Source organism: Pan paniscus, chromosome 2 (assembly GCF_029289425.2).
Source record: "Pan paniscus chromosome 2, NHGRI_mPanPan1-v2.0_pri, whole genome shotgun sequence".
Classification (NCBI taxonomy): Eukaryota; Metazoa; Chordata; class Mammalia; order Primates; family Hominidae; genus Pan; species Pan paniscus.
In genome coordinates, this window is record NC_085926.1 from 191,062,198 (window position 1) to 191,082,854 (window position 20,657).

Sequence of the window (20,657 nt, forward strand, 5' to 3'; positions counted from 1 at the left end):
TAATATATTTTTTTCAAACTCTGTCACAGCCATGTGTTTTAAAGGCCATTACTTTTTTGTTTATTTATTTCAAGTCTTTAAAAAAAGTTTATGAAGTTAAAAATTATTCTTATCCCATTCTTAAAAATCTATTCGAAGACTTTTTCTCTGGGCAGCTAGCATACTCCTAAGGCTGGGTACGTTAGGTTTCCAATCCAATAAGCTTTATTTTAGTTTTTGGGCCAAAAGGACTCATTTATACTTAGTTCAATCAGTCAGAAAAATCCATGCTTGCTAAAAAGGAAGGGAAAATCAAGCAAATGCAATTGACAGGACATCAAGATCTAAACAAATATCTACCACATAGATATCCTTTTATTTTGAATTGCAGTTCTCTGGCAACAAATGGTCCAAATATAAACAATTTAATAGAAATTCTAGAAAGAAATTGCTTAGAATAGCAGGGACTTCATGCTCTTAAACAAGCCCTAAAAGAATCAGAACATGCCCTTCTTTGTTCAATTCCATGAAATCTGTTTAGAATCAAGCTGATGATCAAATCTCTTCAAAAGAGAACCCTGGGCATATCTATAGGTTGACATGGAAAACTCTTTCTCCTGTGGAGTTAAAATGAATATATGCATATGTGTATATGTGTGTAAATGTAATTTTTTTTAGCAGAAATATTCATGTTCATTATTTTTAGATGTTGGCCGTGCAGTATTTCTCATATATAAGACCAACAGATGGCTGAGTTGGGATCTAGTTGGTGAAATTTATTGGTCAAAATTTACAGTTGCAGTAGTGGATTGAACACACTCATCTATCTCCACTCTCTCCTGAAACCCAATTTAATAAAAAAAGACAGCAAAGAAAAAAAGCTTAAAGTTTAAACCTAAACAGACAAATAGAATTGGAAAGAAGGCAACAATAGCTAAATTTGAGGTATCTAGAAAGCACAAGGATGAGTTTCTGACTTAGAAAGGCAGAAAAAGCTGAAACATAAATCAGAATGGATTGAGTAAATGAACAGGAAGCCGGTCTATTCACACAGCAAAACTCTAAGACGTTTCTATTGTGAGAGATGCTAGGAATATTTGAAGACTGAGGTACAGATTTGGGCTAGAAAAAGATTGGTCGAAAGTCTTCATAAAAGATATTTAGAAATCAACATATACTTACCCTTCCTTGTTAGAATACTGGAGGTTTTCCTTTCAAAGATGACAAAACATACAGGCTCTAGGCTCAGAGACACCAAGTATAACAAAGGACAAGTGTGAGGAGGGTACACGTTAAATAAGAGCATGAAGGGTGAGTAGGCACAGCGACTGTGAACATCCGTCCTCTTTCTAGATGATGGAGAAGTGGCTTAGATATGTGTGGAACATGGTAATCAGTATATCATAGTCACTGACGCTGGTAATAGTACTAGAGCAGGGTCCCAGTGGACCTACTGGCTCCCAGCTATACTTGCTATTGCTAGACAGTGATGAAATGGGGGGCCTGGGGCTTCTGTTGTGTGTGTCAATATTTTGAAAACTGCAATGGCCATAGCGTTGAATACATGGTGAATAGCAACCCTAGTTATACCTCCAGGAAGATAAAATGGAAAATTGTTGTGGGTTAATGGATTGGCCTAATAGAAAAGACCCCAGATCCTGACATTTGAGGTTCCTAACAAAATGGCAAAATTCCTGCCTGATTGCATTACAGTGAAGCCTTTCAGGCAATAAATATTCTCTTCATGTTCATCACTTCCAATCTGTATTTTTGATGATGATGATGATAATTATTATTATTATTATATGAATGGCCAAAAATATCTAGGGATTAAAGAAAAGCCTACCTTTGTATTTAAATAACTATAGCAAAAGGGAAATGAGGAAAGAGAAACAGTTTAAAAAATGAAAGGAGACACTTTAAAAGCTGACTTCATATTCTCAGAGATATTTATTCACTCAAAAAAATTTGTGAAACATGGTGACAAATTCTATTCTAGTATTAGAATTATAACATTTAACAAAATAGACAAATATACTTCCTTATGGAGTTTATATAATGTATACTCTACTGTGCTAATTGTATATACTATAGACAACATACTAGAACAATATTACATAGCAATAAGAACAATGAAGAAAATACAGGAAAGGAAGGAAATAGAGAGTGATGGGGCAGATGACAGTGGTTACGGAGAGCTATTTTATACAGTGTACTAGGAAAGGCTGGAGTAACCAACATATAAATGATATTTAAAGCTATGGAAGTAAATAAGACTACATAAGAAGAAAATGTGGGTAGAGAAAAGAAGAGATCTGAGGGCCGAGTCTTGAGTACATCAACATTCAGAGAGTGAAAGAAGCAGAGGAGATGGATGAGAGATTGCATCCAGGAAAAAAAAGGAAGTTCTAAAAAAGGAATACAGAGAGTATAAGAAAGAACATTTGTGAATTAAAATTTGATAGCAGAAATAAAAAATTCAAAAGAGAGTTGAGAGATAAAGTTAAGTAAGTCTCTCAGAGAGGAGAACAAAAAGAAATGTAAAATGTGGAGGAAAGATCAGAAATGTAAAATATCACATTAGTGGTTTCATTGTCCAAATGACAGGCGTTTCAGGAAAAACAAACATAAAATGGAGGAGAGGAAATTAAGACAAGATTATGCAATGAATTTCCCAGAAGAAAGGATGCAAGTTTGTGGATTGAAGGGGTCTTCTGAGTTCCCAACACTATATATATACATAGGCATACACACAGACACACACACACAGACACACACACACACACACACACACATACACACACATATATATATTTCTCGAGGGTGAGCTAATGAAAAGCTCAGGAATTAGAATGGCATTAAACATTTCAAAAATAAACTGGGATATAAAAGAAAATAGAGCAATGTCCTTTAAATTTTGTATGCAGCTAAACTATCCATCAAGGTTAAGAAGACAAATAAAGATCATACGTCTTCAGATGTGTAAGACCTCAAAAATATTACCTTCCCCACAATGTTACTGGAATATTTGTTCCAGCAAAATGGGAACATAACTGTGAAAGAGGAAGACACTGGCCTCAGGAAACAAGAACCATACATGGAAGAATCAAAGGCCAATTTCAAAATCATGATAACAAGAGATCCCAGAACAACAGATTTGAGCAAGGCTAGAGAGCAACAAGACAAGATTAGAGAAAAAAGGCAGAGGGCTCCACAGAAATGTATCTAAGAAAGAAAAAAATGTCTAACATAATGCCTGGCTTGCTTGAGCAGATATATACAATTCTGTCAGAATTGGGAAATAAATTTAATTATAGAATAATTAAAAATAAGAAAATAAAAGTAAGAAAAAAAGAAGAAAAATAAAATTATAAAAGAAAGTGTGATCTAGGACAATATATGACTCTACTATGAATATCTACTTAGTCTTAAAAATATCAACGTCAATATTGATTGTACTGGACCCAGTTTGCATGACCCAGATTTGCTTGGCCTCACCTGCTCTTCACTGCCCGTTCCATGCTTTTGCCCTTGCTCAGTGGAGAGTACTAGCCACTAGGTTGTTGCCTCATCTCAGCCCCTCCCGGGGTGGGAGCAGGGCATCTGTGTGTATGCATCACAGCCCCCACAGGAGCCCTTGAACTCCAGGTTTAGGTCCACAGAGTCCCCCTCTCCTGTGACTGGTTGGAGGGCTGGGTCACTCAACTTGCAAGTGTGGAGTAGTTAAGATTTTACGGGGCAAACTTTGATGACTTATGGGAAGGAGCTAACAAAGTCTTTACTCTTCTTCCTCTAGAACAGGGCATTTCTGTGGTTAAGCGGTTCCAGTCTCTCATTCTGGAAGCTTCTTATGTGGCCAAGTGTTGGCTAGGTTTCCTGTTAGGCTACAGCTGCTCAGTAATGCATCACCACTTGTATTTGCTTTCTTCTTTTTTCCCATACCTCCTACTCTTGTGTCTTGGAATGCACCCAATCAAGCCTTAGCATGTAAACTTTGTTTAAGCACTGTTTTCTGGGGAACATAGAATAACACATTGACAACCAAAAAGGGCCATGTAACTTTACTGAGAAGCTGAAGAGAGATAGAGAATGAGATTGGGAGAGAGAGAGAGACAGAGAGAGGAGGACATGAAGAATAAAATTCTCGTCTTGAAGGAAATCAATACATAATAGTTAAAACAGAAAAATCTAGAAACAACAATATAATTATATATTATAATATGTAACGTGATTCAGAAGAATGGAGATTAGTGCCTAAAGAAATATCTAAATTAAAAAAAAAAGTTCCTTCCAGAGAGTAAGAATCAGTGTGTGAAGAGGTATTAAAGAAATCTATGGGCCGGGCACGGTGGCTTACGCCTGTAATCCTGGCACTTTGGGAGGCCAAGACGGGCAGATCACGAGGTCAGGAGATCGAGACCATCCTGGCTAACACGGTGACACCCCGTCTCTACTAAAAATACAAAAAATTAGCCTGGGGTGGTGGCGGGCGCCTGTAGTCCCAGCTACTCGGGAGGCTGAGGCAGGAGAATGGCGTGAACCCGGGAGGTGGAGCTTGCAGTGAGCCGAGATCGCGCCGCTGCACTCCAGCCTGGGCGACAGAGCGAGACTCCATCTCAAAAAAAAAAAACAAAACACACCTATGGTTTTCTTTATAAGCCTAGTACTACTATTGACTTTGAAAACTATGAATGTTATGGATAAAGTTGGAGGTCATTTTCCTACATGGAAAATTTCAGAAACAGAAATTAAATACCACATGTTCTCACTTACAAGTGGGAGCTAAACCATGGGTACATATGGAAGAAGGAAATGATAGACACCGGGGACTCCAAAAGTGGGGAAGATGAGGGTTGAAAAAAATACCTACTGGGTACAATGTTCACTATTTGGGTGATGGGTACGTTAGGAACCCAAACCTTGCCGTTACACAATATATCTATGTAATAAAAGTACGTATGTACCCCCTGAATCTAAAAGAAATCCAAACTCTGAATGTTAAAAAAATTAAGCACAAGAATATGTATTCAATATATATTGCAATTGTTCCATCTATTTTGAGTGCAATATAATGTAAACACAGGTCAGGAAAGAGCAGATCTTGAAATTTATATAGAAAAATATACAAAGTTGTACCAATTTTTTTTTTCTTTTGACAGAGTCTCGTTCTGTTGCCCAGGCTGGAGTGAAGTGGAGCGATCTTGGCTCACTGCAACCTCCGCCTCCTGGGTTCAGGCGATTCTCCTGCCTCAGCCTTCCAAGTAGCCGGGATTACAGGCACACACCACCACACCTGGCTAATTCTTTGTATGGTTTAATAGAGATGGGGTTTCACCATGTCGGCCCGGCTGGTCTCAAACTCTTGACCTCAGCAAAAATTTTTATAGTTAATAACTCTGAGTCGTGAAATTTCCAGTGCTTTTTTTTTTTTTAAGGTCTTTGAATATTTTGAACCGTGCTTGGGTTGTATTTATAAATAAGATGAGTAAGAAAGCTATTTTCCAACAAGAAAACGTTGGTCAGATGGATCAGGTATTCATTATAGTTCATAACATGAGAAAGATATTTATTACATGTTTAAGATTATTTGTGAACTAAAATGTACTCTAAAACAAAAGCGTGATCTATGACATTTACCTAACACAGAACATGCTACCTTGTATTAGTTATTTTTTCAGTTGCATGTGTCTTGTCTCCTCAATGATAATGTAAGTTACCTTGAAGAAAGTGCTTCTCCTAGCTGCCTTTCTATCCTTCACAGTTCCAAGCAATTACAGGTGCACACACACACACAAACACACACACACATGCATAAAGAAAATATATGGATAAAGACCATGTTGAAAGTTAGATATAAGCTTGTCAAGTTCACAACCTATAAGTAAAATGATTTTTTTTCTAAGGATGAAAGGAGTAATGGAAAAAGGAAAGGAAGTAATTATAAGTGGTGGTGCATTACTGAGTGGCTGACAAGAAACCTAGCCAACCATTTGGCCACATAGCAGCCTCCAGAATGGAAGACTGGAACCATTTAACCTCAGAAATCCCTGTTCCAGAGGAGGAAGAGTAAATAAATTTTTAGCTCCTTCCCATGCCCTGTTTTTCATAAGTCATCAAAGTTTGCCCCATAAAGCCTTCAAGCCTAGGATGGTTGATTTTATGTGTCAACTTGACTGGACCATGGAATGCCAGGATATTGAGTCAAACATTACTCTGGGTGTGTATGTGACAGTGTTTCTGGACAAGATTAACATTTGATCAAAGTAGATTACCCTATCTAATGTGGGTGGGCCCCAACCAATCAGTTGAGGGCCTGAATAGAACAAAAAGTCTGACTCTTTGTAAGTAAGAGGGAATTCCTTCTGCCTGATTGCTTGAGCTGGGACCTTGGTCTTTTTCTGCCTTTGGACTTGAACTGAAACATCAGCTCTTCTCGGGTCTTGAACCTACAGGCTTTCAAAATGGCTGAGAAGCCTCAAGCTTGAGAAGCTTATACCATGAGCTCTCTTGGGTCTCCAGCTTGCCAACTGAAAATCTTGGGACTTCTCAGCCTTCATAATCATGTGAGCTAATTCCTTATAATACATCATTATATCTATCTACCTACCTACCTACCTAACTACTGACTGACCGATCTACCTAGATGGATATAATCTCCTGTTGGTTCTATTTCTCTGGAGAATTCTGATTAATACAATGTCCTTATATTAAGGTGACTCATGGTCATTCAAGCATCTTGGGCTGCAGCCTCTTTGTCATTGTCATCCTAATTATAGATTATTTCAAATATGACAACAAACTCCAACTCCTTGTACTTTCAAGGGTAACAGTATAGAAGCAACTCTGTATGCAGAAATGTCTTTGACAAGAAGTTACTCCAACTAGTTCTGTCTAGGGAGCAGTACGAATGCTCTCAGGATGGATGTTACTGGTTTATAGACTCAACACACAGGACATTTATCAAGCACTCGCAATGTGCAAACCATTGTGCTAGGTTTTGTGAAGTCTGCCAAGATGAGTAAGTTCCTGAGTGTCTGTGGACCACCAAGGCTGGAAATATAGCGTATAGTATGGCAAATTATGCTGTACTTATTTTTTCAATATGCCATCTTTATAGTCTCTCTTTCAATGGCTATGATTGAGGCATGACTCATGAATGTCTATCTTCTCCAGAAAGGAAAGCATCTTTTTGTGACAAGATGAAAAACTGAGCATCTGTTTTCAGGTTAAGATTTACATATCATGGTCATGTGATTGCAATGGATTTTTATGAGTTTGAAAATGTTGCCCTAATTTCTTCAACAGGCCTTTCATAGTTATGAGTAATCAAAAAATACATTTCTCTCAACTACAGAATATATGACTCACAAAAAATGAAAACTTCCGTTTTACCGCTTAGTGCCAATCATATGAACTATTGGAAAATTTACAATTCTATGTCCAGCCAATGAAAATCTATCCCAGACATATAGTTAATCGGTTTATTTTTCACTCCATAACATATTCCAGAATCTCTTAGGTTGCTTTTTGTGGTAAGCAATGTGATCATGTGATGTCTAATGTTAATGCAACCTCATATTTTTCCTAGAAACTAAATATTTCGTTCACATATAGACTAAAATAAATTTGGCTAATTAAAAAAACAACAAGCAAATAAAATGAGAAGCACATATAAAGCAAAATAAAACAAGTGGAATTCTGTTTTGTCTTTTTATTTCATTTCTGGTGATTTTCAATCAGAATTAAAGTATTTTTTTAATCAAAGGGTAAATAACTGGTACAGCCAGAACCCCAACTTCAGGCAGCATCAACAAGCCACTCTAGCCTGGTAACAGAATAAAAGGAAAAAAGTGAGTTAGGTTGGAGAATTTCCATTTCCACAGTGATGTTATTTCTGTATCTGTCTTCCTCTTGCCACCAAATTGTAGACCTTTGCCCCTTAAATGTAGACATGACAACAAATATTTGTTTTGTTAATTCTCAGTTTTAATGTATGTTTTATGTAGAGGAAGGCAGTCAACATGAGGCATTCCTGGTAATAGTTATCAAGGCATATTGAAAAATAGCTTTTTATAAAACATTTTTAGCAAATGAAATTAAAAAAAGTATGGGTATAACTTCACAGTGCATGGCTTTCGTTGAATCAATCCCATTAGCATTAATATTTCTGTAAAGTGCACTCCATGCCCAAGGCACCTCAATTTTCAGTGGACTTGAACATGAGCAGCATTTTTTAATACAATTCTGTAATTGTTCTGCATATGTTAAAATTAAGTTAAAACTTTACATATAAATATTTTTACCTGTATGATATATAAAATTTGTGTGTGTATATATACACACATATATACATTCTTTCTCCCTCTGTGTGTATATATATGATCACCGAAAATGAAATAAAAAAAGAGGGAGAGAGAGAAAGAAAAAGAGAAAGAGAATAAAAACATATCTGATTTCATACAGATTTCTAAGGGCTTAAGATTTCTCTTCATGTCCTTATGGAGGATAAAGTATTAGCAACAGGAATTTAGTACAGATTTCTTTCAATTCTGTTTTTTCACTTTTGAAATAAGCTTTATGCTGGATTATTGTTTATTTCTTTTGAAGCCCTCTACCAATGTCACAAATCTGAAGGAAACTGTTCTCTTTCTCACTGTGCATGTCTAATTATAGGTATTACATATAGTGCAAGTATGCTAGTCTTGCACTCAAAATACTGCGTGACTCGGCTGGGTGCAGTGGCTCATGCTTGTAATCCCAGCACTTTGGGAGGCTGAGACAGGTGGATCCCCTGAGGTCAGGAGTTCAAGACCAGCCATGGTCAACATGGCAAAACCCTTTCTCTACTAAAAATACAGAAATTAGCTGGGCGTGATGGTGTGCATCTGTAGTCCCAGCTACTTGGATGGCTGAAGCAGGAAAATCACTTGAACCCGGGAGATGGAAGTTGCAGTGAGCCAAGATCATGCCACTGCACTCCAGCCTGGGTGACACAGTGAGATGCTGTCTAAAAAAAAAAAAAAAAAGGAAAATACTATGCAATACTGTGTGTCTGCAGAAGAGACCTTTAGCATTTCTATCTCTCCCTTTGCTTACGAACTGGAGATGATAACTTCTAACTCTCTGGGTTGTTTTGACACTTGATTGAGTCCATGAGAATGCTTTGTATATCTCAAGCAAGTTCTAATCCAGCCAGAGACATTATCATTAATTTTCATGATGGTAAGTGATTTTGATCCATTTGTGACCGTTAATAGCATTTTATAGATTAGACATCACCTCAACCAACCTTGAGAACAGCCTCTTAGATAGTTGCCTGTCTTTGCAGATCTGGGCAGTAGAGAACGTGTAGGCAAGCAGTGAAACAGTCTAATTCATAACCATAAAATTCTAAAACAGAAGAGTCCTAAGAGATTATTGTGTCTTTTTTATTGTGCTAAGTATCTTTGGGTCTACAATAATGGGTAGATGATTTTGAAATTCCCACTTACAAGGCTGATCTGTGACAAATATTAGATGGCAAGTTCCTCTTCATTATAATATGGCTGCACAGTCTTTTAAAAATATAATCATAATTTTTTTCATTCTCGTAGACAAAACAATATTCTAAGCAAACAGCCCTAAGATTCTTTGGTGTCTACTTCCATACCTCCCCACCCCTTTCCTTTACTCCAAACCAGCCCTCTGTGTAGGAGGAGTTATATGTTTCTTTACCACCAAAAGAATACTGACATTGATTCAAATCATAAGTAGCTAGAAGCTGAATCTCATACAACTCTTCAAGATTATTCCATGATCATGTGTAATTTTTGTGTGAAATGACTCAAGTAAAATTAAATTAGTTTCTAAATAAATAAAAAATAAAGTTTTAACTAAAATTAGAGTTAGAAAAATATTTTTTTCACACTATAGCTACAAAATTACACTATGGAAACATTAAATACTACATTATGTCTACCGTGAGAAATAGAAGTGTAAGAGATTGCAAACCTGGATTCAAATTATGACTCTACCAATTTCTAGCTATGTGACTGTGGTCTCAGTTTCCTAACCAATAACAGCACTGGTTGCAGTCTAACAGCTTAACAATAACAGTACCCAACTGACAAAGATGCTGTGGGGATTCAGTAGATCAATACCTGTAAAGAACTGAGAACATTACTATAATAAATATTGGCATTTATCATCATCACCATCATCATCATTCTACTCCCTTTTAGAAAGGGAAATCTTCTTAAATGCCCAACATACAAACTAATCATCTTCTTTCTCTACAAATTGAAGGTTGCATTTCAACCAAATAATCTTTTATGTAAGTAAGAAGCAGTTACAGGCACAGTAACACAGCTGGTGATCTCTGTTTCGCTGTGTTCTAGCACACTGAGAAAGCAAAGTAGTGGACCTGGCTCATTAAGCTAGACTATGTTAAAAAAACTCCAAAGCACTACACTGATTTGTCTTCAACTTACAAAAACATTTATTTAAAGGACTCAGACAAAGAATAGGGCTTAACAAGTGAAAACTGGAATAGCAGACAGGCTAATAGGTAAAAGTTGAAGCAGATTCCTTTCCCTGTGTAAAGCCAACATTAGGAATAACAAGGAGAGTAGAAAGTGTTGAAATTAAGTAAGTGGGTGCCAGGGCTCATTCTCAGGGCCCTGAATTTTGGGTCAGTTCATGAGGTGCTGGAAGTTTGGTACTCCACAAAAAGTCCGATAGGTCACTAAATAACTCTCTACTTTCTTGGCCAGGCACGGTGGCTCACGCCTGTAATCCCAGCACTTTGGGAGGCCTTGGTGGGTGGATTACCAGAGGTCAGGAGTTTGACACCAGCCTGGCCAACATGGTGAAACCCCATCTCTACTAAAAAAAAAAATTAGCTGGGCGTGGTGGTGGGTGCCTGTAATCCCAGCTACTCAGGAGGCTGAGGCAGGAGAATCTCTTGAAGCCGGGAGGCAGATGTTGCAGTGAGCCAAGATCGTGCCACTGTACTCCAGCCTGGGCAACAGAGCGAGACTCTATCTTAAAAAAACAAATAAACAAACAAACAATAACTCTCTACTTTCTCTCCAGACCTGGTCACCCTGAGCTATGCCAGAGAAGTGGTCAGCATTGTATTAAATAATAACTCTATCTAGCACTGCAAGATTTTAGTGGCAGAAGTACATGAAATATAGATTTTTGGCTAAATGTTCAAGCAAATATTAAGCCCAATCCAGTGCTAAATAGAACACCATCACTAGGGTGACCAACTCCTTCCTGTTTGCCCAGGACTTTTCTGATTTTAGCAGATAAATTCCATGCCTGGGAACCCCCTCAGTCCCAGGCAAATGAAAATAGTTGGTCACTCTAACCATCATAGAATGAATATCTGGATAGAAAAAATCTGAAATATTATAAAAATGTTAGTTGTTAAAATTTTCAGCAGTCAAAATTTGAAAGTTTGACCTAGTAAAGGAACAATAATTTCTCAGTACTATTAGCTGCACATTTATTAATTCAACTGCACACTGGGGATGGGAACAGATATTTACCTTCAACTGAGGTCACTGGAGAAACAAGATCTTTTTGGCTAACACTGCCAATACAGGTAACTGTTCAAGATGGAGCTGCAATCAGGATGTTAAGCTTTCTGTATTTTCTTAGGGTGATAAAACTGAGGTGAAAACTTACTTCCTCTTCAACTCCTGGTCTTGATAATTTAGTCAATGATGATGGTGCAATTTCACTGAGGCAATCCCCAAAACCAAATATTTCTCTCTCTAGTTAACTGTTTGAAAAAATCTAATTTTTATGTATAAAATTAACTGGTTTCACAACATTAATTATTGCAGCGTTTTACTCTGAATTCAACTGACAGAATCTCAAAAACTAACGCATACAAGGAGATTTTAATCCTACCTATATCTAAAATGGTGATCCACATTTGAAAGTGAATATTATACAATCACAACACATCCAGATGACAACACATCCAGATGACATGATCTGTTTTTATTGCTGATATTGATACATTATTTAGATATGAGAGTAACATGCAATGTTATGATCATTGATCACCCGTGATTTCAGGAATGCCAGGAATGATACTGCACTTAGGCATTTTGCTATTTGAGCTTTCAAAGGCTGAGGCTGCAGCCAAAGCTGAGGAGCAGATATTAGCTAAATTCCAAGATTAAAGTCATATGTTGGTAATTGTTCATTTGGAACCACTGACCATGAGCTGAAGAAGCCTTCTGAAGCCAAATCCCTATGAACTTCCACAAGCGGTGTCCACTCTTGAATGCTTTTCACGCTGCTTCTACCGTTGACTGGCCCGCTTGCTCATTCATCATACCTGAGGGCATTCAGTAGGGGATCCCCAAGGACTAGGGTAACTGAGCCAAGAGCTCACTGAGTGCAAATTCAGAAGGCTAAATTGATTATAGGATTACACAAGCATGCACAGAGCAGTGCACATGTAATGTGTGTATGTGTGAAGTATGTGTGATGGAAAATTTTATGTGTCAACTTGACTGGGTTAAGTAATACCCAGATAGCTGGCAAACATTGTTTCTGAGTATATCTATCAGGGTGTTTCTGGAAGAGATTAGGTTATGAATCAGTAGGCTAAGTAAAAAAGACCAGCCTCACCAATACAGGCAGGCAATCCATTAAGGGCCCAGATAGAACAGAACAGCAGAGAAAGGGCAAAATTGCTCTCCTTTTTGGAGCCAGAGTATCCATCTTCTCCTGCCCAGAGCTCCAGGTTCTTGGGCTTTTAGACTCTGAAACTCATACCATCAACACTGCCTCCCCGCAGCCCCAGGCCTCTGGTCTCCAGCTGAACACCACCACAGCAGCTTTCCTGGCTCTTCAGTTTGCTGATGGCATATTATGGGGCTTTTTGGCTTCTAAAATCATGTGGACTAATTCCCACAATAAATACCTTCTTATATATTATATCTGTATATATCCTACTGGTTCTGTTTCTCTGGAGAATGCTACCTAATCCTGAATGTTAGCAGACATTTAAAAATATCAGAGTTCCATAGGTGGGAATTGAAAAATGAGAACACTTGGCCACAAGGTGGGGAACATCACATACTGGGGCCTGTCCTGGGGTTGGGGGAGTGGGGAGGGATAGCATTAGGAGAAATACCTAATGTAAATGATGAGTTAATGGGTGCAGCAAACCAACACAGCACATGTATACATACATAACAAACCTGCACGTTGTGCACATGTACCCTAGAACTTAAAGTATAATTAAAAAAATAAAAAAAAAATGCACCTGGCATATAACAGTGCTTAATAAAAACTTTTAAGTGTATAGCTCAGTAGTACTAAGTACAATTACATTGTTGTACAACCATCACCACTATCCATCTCCAGAACTTTTTCATCTTCAACAAACAAAACTCTCTACCCATTGCACAATATCCCTCCTGGCTGTGGGGAGAGAAGAACAGGGAGATATTGCATAATGGGTACAGATTTCTGTCTCTGAATATGACTACTCTAGGTAGCTCATATAAGTGGAATCATACATTAATTTTTTTTGTGATTGGCATGTCAGCATAATGTCTTCAAGGTTCATCCATGTTGTACCATGTGTTAGAATTTCCTTCCTTAAGTCTGAATAATATTCCATCATATGCATATACCACATATTGTTTATCCTTTCTTCTATTAATGGACACTTGGGTTGCTTCTGCCTGTTGTCAATTGTGAAGAATGCTGCTATGAACTTTCTTTTGGATATATACCCAGAAATGGAACTGCTGAATCATATGGTCTAACTTGCTTTTGATGAAACTTGGAATTGTTCGTTTCACAAGCCTAGTATGTAGAAGGCCAGATATGACTAGTGTGCCCCTGCTTTTCTCTGTCTCTTTTATGGCAGAACCTGCTATTCCCAGGAACAATCCAGGGGCACCCTTGCACCCTCCAATTTCAACTCCTTTTCCCTTTTTCTATGGCTCTTCAGCATTGATTCCATCCACAGGTCCAGGCTTCTTTCAAGAACTAAATGTTAAATGTTTTTGGAATAAATTTTACATCTTAAGTATGGCAAACATCTTCAACAAAGTTGTAGTTTGCTCTTTAAAACTTATGTTGTCTTTTCGTTTCATTGAAAATTAAAATTTACTACAGTTTCATCAAGCTTTTATGATTTTTTAAGCCTTATTTAAAAAATTCTTAACTATATGAAAATTATTTTTATGAAGTTATCTTTCTCATTTAAGTTTTTGTATGGAATTGATTGTGTTCTATACTGATAATTGAGTTTCTTGAGGTTAATTATAGAGTATCTTATCCCTTAGCCACTGATCTTCAATATTCAGACTCTCACAAATCAAATTTTTGAGCATCCTTATTATTTTAGGAGGTCTCTATTCTGTTCCAAGAATCTGTTTTTCTAACTTTGCATTAATATCATGTTTTTTATGTATGAAAACTTTGTAATAAATCTTGATATTGGTTAGGGCACTTTCCTGTACCATGTTCTTCTTTACTATTATATTGGCTATTGTTCATTTGCTATTCTCTGACAAATATAGAATTAGACTGTCAAGTTCTATAAAAATTCCTATAAGAACTTTTGTAGAGATTATATTAAAATATAAACCAATTTTGCGATAATTACATCTTTATGATTAGTCTTCTATATCAAGATTATAGTTTGTTTTCTTTAATATATGTCAATAAAATGTTTTAATTTTGGCTAGAAAAGAAAAAACAGAGCTAAAGTTTTAGTCATTTAAGTTTCTGAAAACCTTCCTTAAGTTTTCCTGTAAGACTGGAGCCCCACTTTTACGGTTTGAATGAATGTGTCCCTCCAAAATTCATGTGTTAGAATTTAAACCCTAAGGTATTAAGAGATGGGAACTTAGAAAAGGGAGCACCCTAGTGCCTTTTGCTCTTCCATCCCTTCTGCCATACGAGGACACACAGTATTTGTTCCCTCTGGAGGATGCATCAATAAGGAATCATCTTGGAAGCAGAGAGTGAGAACTTACCAGACACCAAAGCTGCTTATGCCTTGATCTTGGACTTCCCAGCATCTAGAACTGTGAGAAATAAATTTCTATTATTTACAAGTTACCCAGTCTAAGGTATTTTGTTATAGCAGCAGGAACAGACTAAGACACCCACCCTGCCAGGCATGGACTAATTCCCTTCCCTGATTCTGCATGTGAATTAGATAGGAATGATAAACCTAAGGGCCTGTACCTGTGTGTAGGGTCTTTAGGACTATGTTGAACTGGGTGTTGTGTTTAGCTAAATTGGCAAATGTAAATTGCAATCAAGAAAATAATCCAGAACTCAGAGTAACAGCAGCAGAAACAAGTATCAGGATTGAGGCCTGAAGCAAAACCAGGTGCAAGAAATTATTCAAGGTACCAGAAGTCAAGATAATCAGAAGCAGATGAGTCAGTAGATTGACTGTTGAGTTGAAACAAACAGTTGAAAGGTGCAACAAATTAAAGTTTGCAGGGGTTTTTTTTTGGTGGTATCGTTCCCAAGGCTAAAATTAGGTAATGCATCTGAGTTCTGGACCTTGCTTCTGTATCCTACTTCTGCTGTTGAGGGCAGAGAAATCTTAATACTGTGAATGTAGAGAACTCCAGAATGACAATTGCTCCCTGCTAGACCCCAAAATTTCAACCACTGCCTGACATTGCTGTTTCCTTAGTCAAAATGTGAACTGGAATACTCTCCCCAGCTCAATTACAAGAAAGCTGTGTCTGTTTCAGGCTTGGTTGTGGGTGGAAATAATCCTGTCCTAAACATTAGTAACCAGGGACTTGGATCTTCTCCGGCTCAAATTTATATTACCTCTGTATTCTGGACACTTCTGAGCCAAGAAATTAGATAAAAAGGTAGTGTAAGTTTATAATACCCTGTGGTACTTGGCAGAAACAAAGGTAAAATCTCATTCTAAGCCACTCGTGAGTCCCATTACCAACAGGTGATGTATAATGAGATGATGACTTGGGAGATTTCAGGAATTGATAGAATACTTCAGATTAAAAAGAATGACATTTTTCATTATGTTGCTAAACAGTTCACATAAGATTCCCAGAATGTTTTTTTCAATATAATCACAATGGAAAAGTCACAACAGACAAATTCACATCCTGTCCAAACAACAATGGTTATATCATCCTTTTTGTTTTTGTTACCCACAAATTAAAACAAACTTTTTGTTCAATTAAATTTATTAAGTAGTTCATTTCAGGTAACAATAATATCTAATAGTTCTGTTCTCTTCTTTATATATACATGGATCAATGTAGATATGCATACAATTTATTGTACTTTGAATTATGTTTCATGCTGAAAACTTTTGTAAAGAGGAAAGGAAGGAATTATGAAGTGAGGGAAATGTCTGAATGGAATTGGTGCTTAATATGGTCTGGCTCTGTGTCCCCACCCGAATCTCATCTCGAATTGTAATCCCCACATGTTGAGGGAGGGACCTATAATCTGCACGTGTCAAGGGAGGGAGGTGATTGGATCATGAGGGCAGTTTCTCCCATACTTCTCTCATGATAGTGAGTCTCATGAGATCTGATGGTTTTATAAGTGTCTGGCATTTCTCCTGCTGGCACTCACTCCCTCCTGCCACCTTGTGAAGAAGGTATCTGCTTCCTTTTCACCTTTCACCATGATTGTAAGTTTCCCGAGGCCTCCTGGCCATGCTTCCTGCTAAGCCTGCAAAACTGGGAGTTAAATAAACCTCTTTCCTTTATAATTACCCAGTTTCTATTCTTTTTTTTCTCTACATTTTGTTTATTGAGACAAACTAATTAAAAGGCACAAACATAGGGCATGTTTACATGGACATTATAACAAACATATACATTAAAAGTGTAGGAATGTGTTGCCTTCCTGATAAACAGAAAGTTCCTAAGCTTTTATACATACAAAAATTGTATAATGTCCTAAAGTACAAAAGATCATTTATAAAATTATTTTACACTAAGTACTATTTATTTTATTTTTTTGCTATGTAGTTCAACTCCCTAGAACTGTTTTGTGTAACGACACACAGATACTTGTCCCTGAGGTAGGAAGTCTGTCTCAGATGCAAGGTATTTTGATGCTTGAACTGACACAGAAGGGTATAAACGGAAATCATCCAGTTTGATAGTCAGTCCTGCAAACATTCTGCAAGATTAACACAACTAATTTCCATTTCTCTTAAGTGCAATGATTAAAAAATGAAAAAAACCAAAAACATATTGCAACTTAAAAAAAATCACAGCGTCTTGGTTTTAGTTAACTTTTTTTTTTTTTTTTAACACAATGCTTTAAAAACAATGTGTGGCATGATGGTATAAAGAGTATCTGTTTCCCTAGCTTTTGGTTTCTACTTTATGTACAGAGATAAAATACCCTGCTAAGAAATAAAAAGCACATGTCTCAATGTGCACAATCATTGCTGGGTTTCTACAGGGAGTGCAGACAGCTGTCTCCCTGAAAACACCACTAAGCTGATACAAGTGTTTTCTCAAAAAAAGAAAAAAAGTGATGTCCATATTTACAAAGTTGAACAAATCTGCGCAATACTTAAGAAACGGAAGGAGAAATTTTAAAAAAGATACACTCTGCATGTTCTGAAGGGGCCTATACTACCTAGTTAGTGGTTAGAATAAAAACTATACAATTTAATATAAGACATAAACTCTAGTGAGCAACTAACACATCTGTCTCTGTTGTAACATCGACAGGCTCTGATTGGGAGACAGAGGGGCATATCACATCCCAGTGCCTCCAGAGTCTTCCAATTTAAAGCAATATATTTGAACTGTTCCAAAGTACTCCTTGGCTCCTAAACAGGAGTCCCACTGGCCTCTGTTTGTTAGGAGACTGCCTGTCCACACACTTGACTTCTCCTCTGTCAGCTGAGGCTTTTCTTAGCAAAACACAATTTGTAGATTTAAAAAAAAAATTTTTTTTTTAAAAAGTCAACTACAATGCTATATTCCATTGGGATTAATATGCTGAGCAATATTTACATCTCCAAATATCAGGTCACAATCCCTATTATATGTTGAAGTTAGAATGATAAATTATATGTTTTGCATATCAGAGCTGGTATCACTTTTCCCACAGGGAATGCTGCCCGAAATTAACATATTCCCAAGGGTAAAATGCATATTCTCTGAAATGCATTTTATTATGACAATGCATGTATTTACTCATAAAAACAATAAACACAGACAATTCTACACTAGCTCTCAATCTGTGGATTTAGAATTTCAGGGTAAAATCAGCCATCCACCTTGTATAGGGAGAAGAGTTCTGCTAGTGTTTACAATAAAGTGATTCCTTGGAATTAGAAATAGTAATGCTGTTTTTTTTTTTTTATTTTGAAGTGGGTTCTACCTATTTATGATTGGTTTTAATTCTGGCATTTCATCTTGCCAACTACTATCCTGTTTAAGCAATGTTGTCAGCTAAAAGGAATTTCTGATTAAACTAAAGTGGTCCAGTGATAAGTTATATACACACCCTACTTTGAATAATCCCAGCCAATTACCACACTCTTATTAACTAATGTAATAAAATCTCCCAATTTCATGGTTTACTTTTTGCTTTAATCAACTAAAAGTTAAGTTGCTGGTAAATATTTACTTTAACCTATATTTTGATTTTATAATACTGTTTACCAAGGCGGTGATGTAGGCAAAGTTTGGTGCAAGAAAGACATACTCTCTACATGTCTCACTGCTATACTGAGAGGGGCGGCTAATGTCATAGGCATGGGCAGATTCACTGGAGATGTGATGGTGACAGGGTGTGCTATATTCTCTGGGGCAGTGACGGGGTGGGGAGGTTGATCGGGGTAGTGAGTGTTAAAGGAGAGGTCGTGGATAGTGGACTGGTTATAGTTACAGGATGCCCTATGTTCATTGGACTGGTTATGTTAACTGCACTTGAAACATTTACTGGACTTCTCATGCTCATTGCAGCTGCCACTGTGACTGGGTTTGACATAGCCCCAGACGACACAGAGGATGTTATATTGAATGGCGTAGTGACAGTTACAGGTGTCGTAGCAGCCATGGAGGTTTGGCACAGGTTAGCAGCTTCTTTCTTCCTTGTTTTAATAGCTTCTCAGTGTTGCTACCTGCTTCCCTGGCCAGCTTGTCACATGTTGTTGTTGTTGTTTTTGCTGCTGCTGCTGCTGCTGCTGCTTTTGGTTACTGGTCTCTTCACTCATGCATGTTTTACTGATGCCTTGTTTACATGGATTGCAGTTGATACTTTGGCTCTGCCCATGAGTCTTTAAGTGGCTGGTGATGTATGCTGCACTCAGGAGCTTCCCACAGATGTTACATGATACCTTGTCTTCGTGGCACACCATGTGTGTCCGCAGTCTATCTTTGGCGGCAAAGGCAGCAGTGCACGTTTGGCATTTGAAGCGTCTTTCTGTTGAATGGACATGTTTTACATGACAGCTTAAGGGGTGGGGCCTTGAGAAGCCTTTCCCACAAACACTGCAAGTATAGGGTTTGGTGATGCCTCCTTCATGAGACCTCACACGGTAAGTCATCCGGTCCTTCCTCTTGAAGCGCTGATTACAAATAGGACACTCGAAGGGCTTCTCATCTGAATGGGAGAGCTTGTGCCCACTGAGATGGTACACATCTCGGAAGGCCTTCCCACACATTTCACAAGCCTGGTTCTTCTTGACAGGCTTACTGGGTTTCTTGACAGATTGAGTCACCGGCAGAGCTGTGGTGCTGGCACTGCTACTGGGGTTGGTGCCCGAGGAAGATGTAGTGACTGTTGACAAGACGCCTGCAATGGTCGAGACCAACGAAGTTCGGCTGCTGTCCCCAGCGATGGTAGAGATAAGGGGAAACACCGTGGTGGGGGTTTTCTTTGGCCGGGACACCACCTTGATCCCTGTGTGGCAGGATTCATGGTGCCTCAGGTGATAGCTGTCCCTGAAAGCTTTACTGCAGTAAGTGCACACAAACGAAGTTTTGGGTTTTTCTTTTTTAATCCCAATGGCATCCTTTAATGTTTCTGGTGCACCCTGAGGTTTCTGAGTTATCGGTATTGGAAGCAATGGTTTCTGATCAGGGGTCTCCACGGCAGAGCTCGGGAGGGGCAGCAAGCTGTTCTGTGCTGCCTGCTGTTGGTGATGGGAAGCTACTTGGACTGCCATTTTACCAATTCAGATGTCTGTGGCAACATAAAGTATGTTTCCAGCATTGCTGAAGCTCACTCTCACACAAGGGTCACACCAGGTCCCTGATTCTTGGGTGAAATGCTGTAGAACCACTGCAGGAATCACTCTCTGAGGATTCCTAGGATCCCCACACTTCTATATGAAGCCTTCTAAGGGGGAACTGGGTTTTCAAAAAATGTTCTCTGGAACAGGAACGAGGTCCAGTTGGCCTCCATGGCTGCGGTGGCCGACCCCCCTCCTCCCCACTCCCCCCGCTCGGGGAGCCTCCTCAGCCGGAGGAGGTGACAACAAAGCGGTGGCGGCGGCGGCTCCCCAACATCCGCAGTTTCTATTCTTTATAGCAGTGTAAGAATGGACTAATACAGTACTGTTAATATTTCCGGATCCTCTCATTTATAAGGCCCTGAATACTCTGCAACTAGGATTTGAAACTACAGTTCTGGGCCCCTTAGAACCTCTCGAGGTAGAGTCTCTACCAGGTATT

The 20,657-nt window shown here is 38.2% G+C and overlaps 1 pseudogene; it reads right to left on the reverse strand.

The window, feature by feature from the left end:
- Window positions 1-18,046: 18,046 nt before the first annotated feature.
- Window positions 18,047-20,294, reverse strand: LOC100979750 (vascular endothelial zinc finger 1-like; annotated as a pseudogene).
- Window positions 20,295-20,657: the final 363 nt, after the last annotated feature.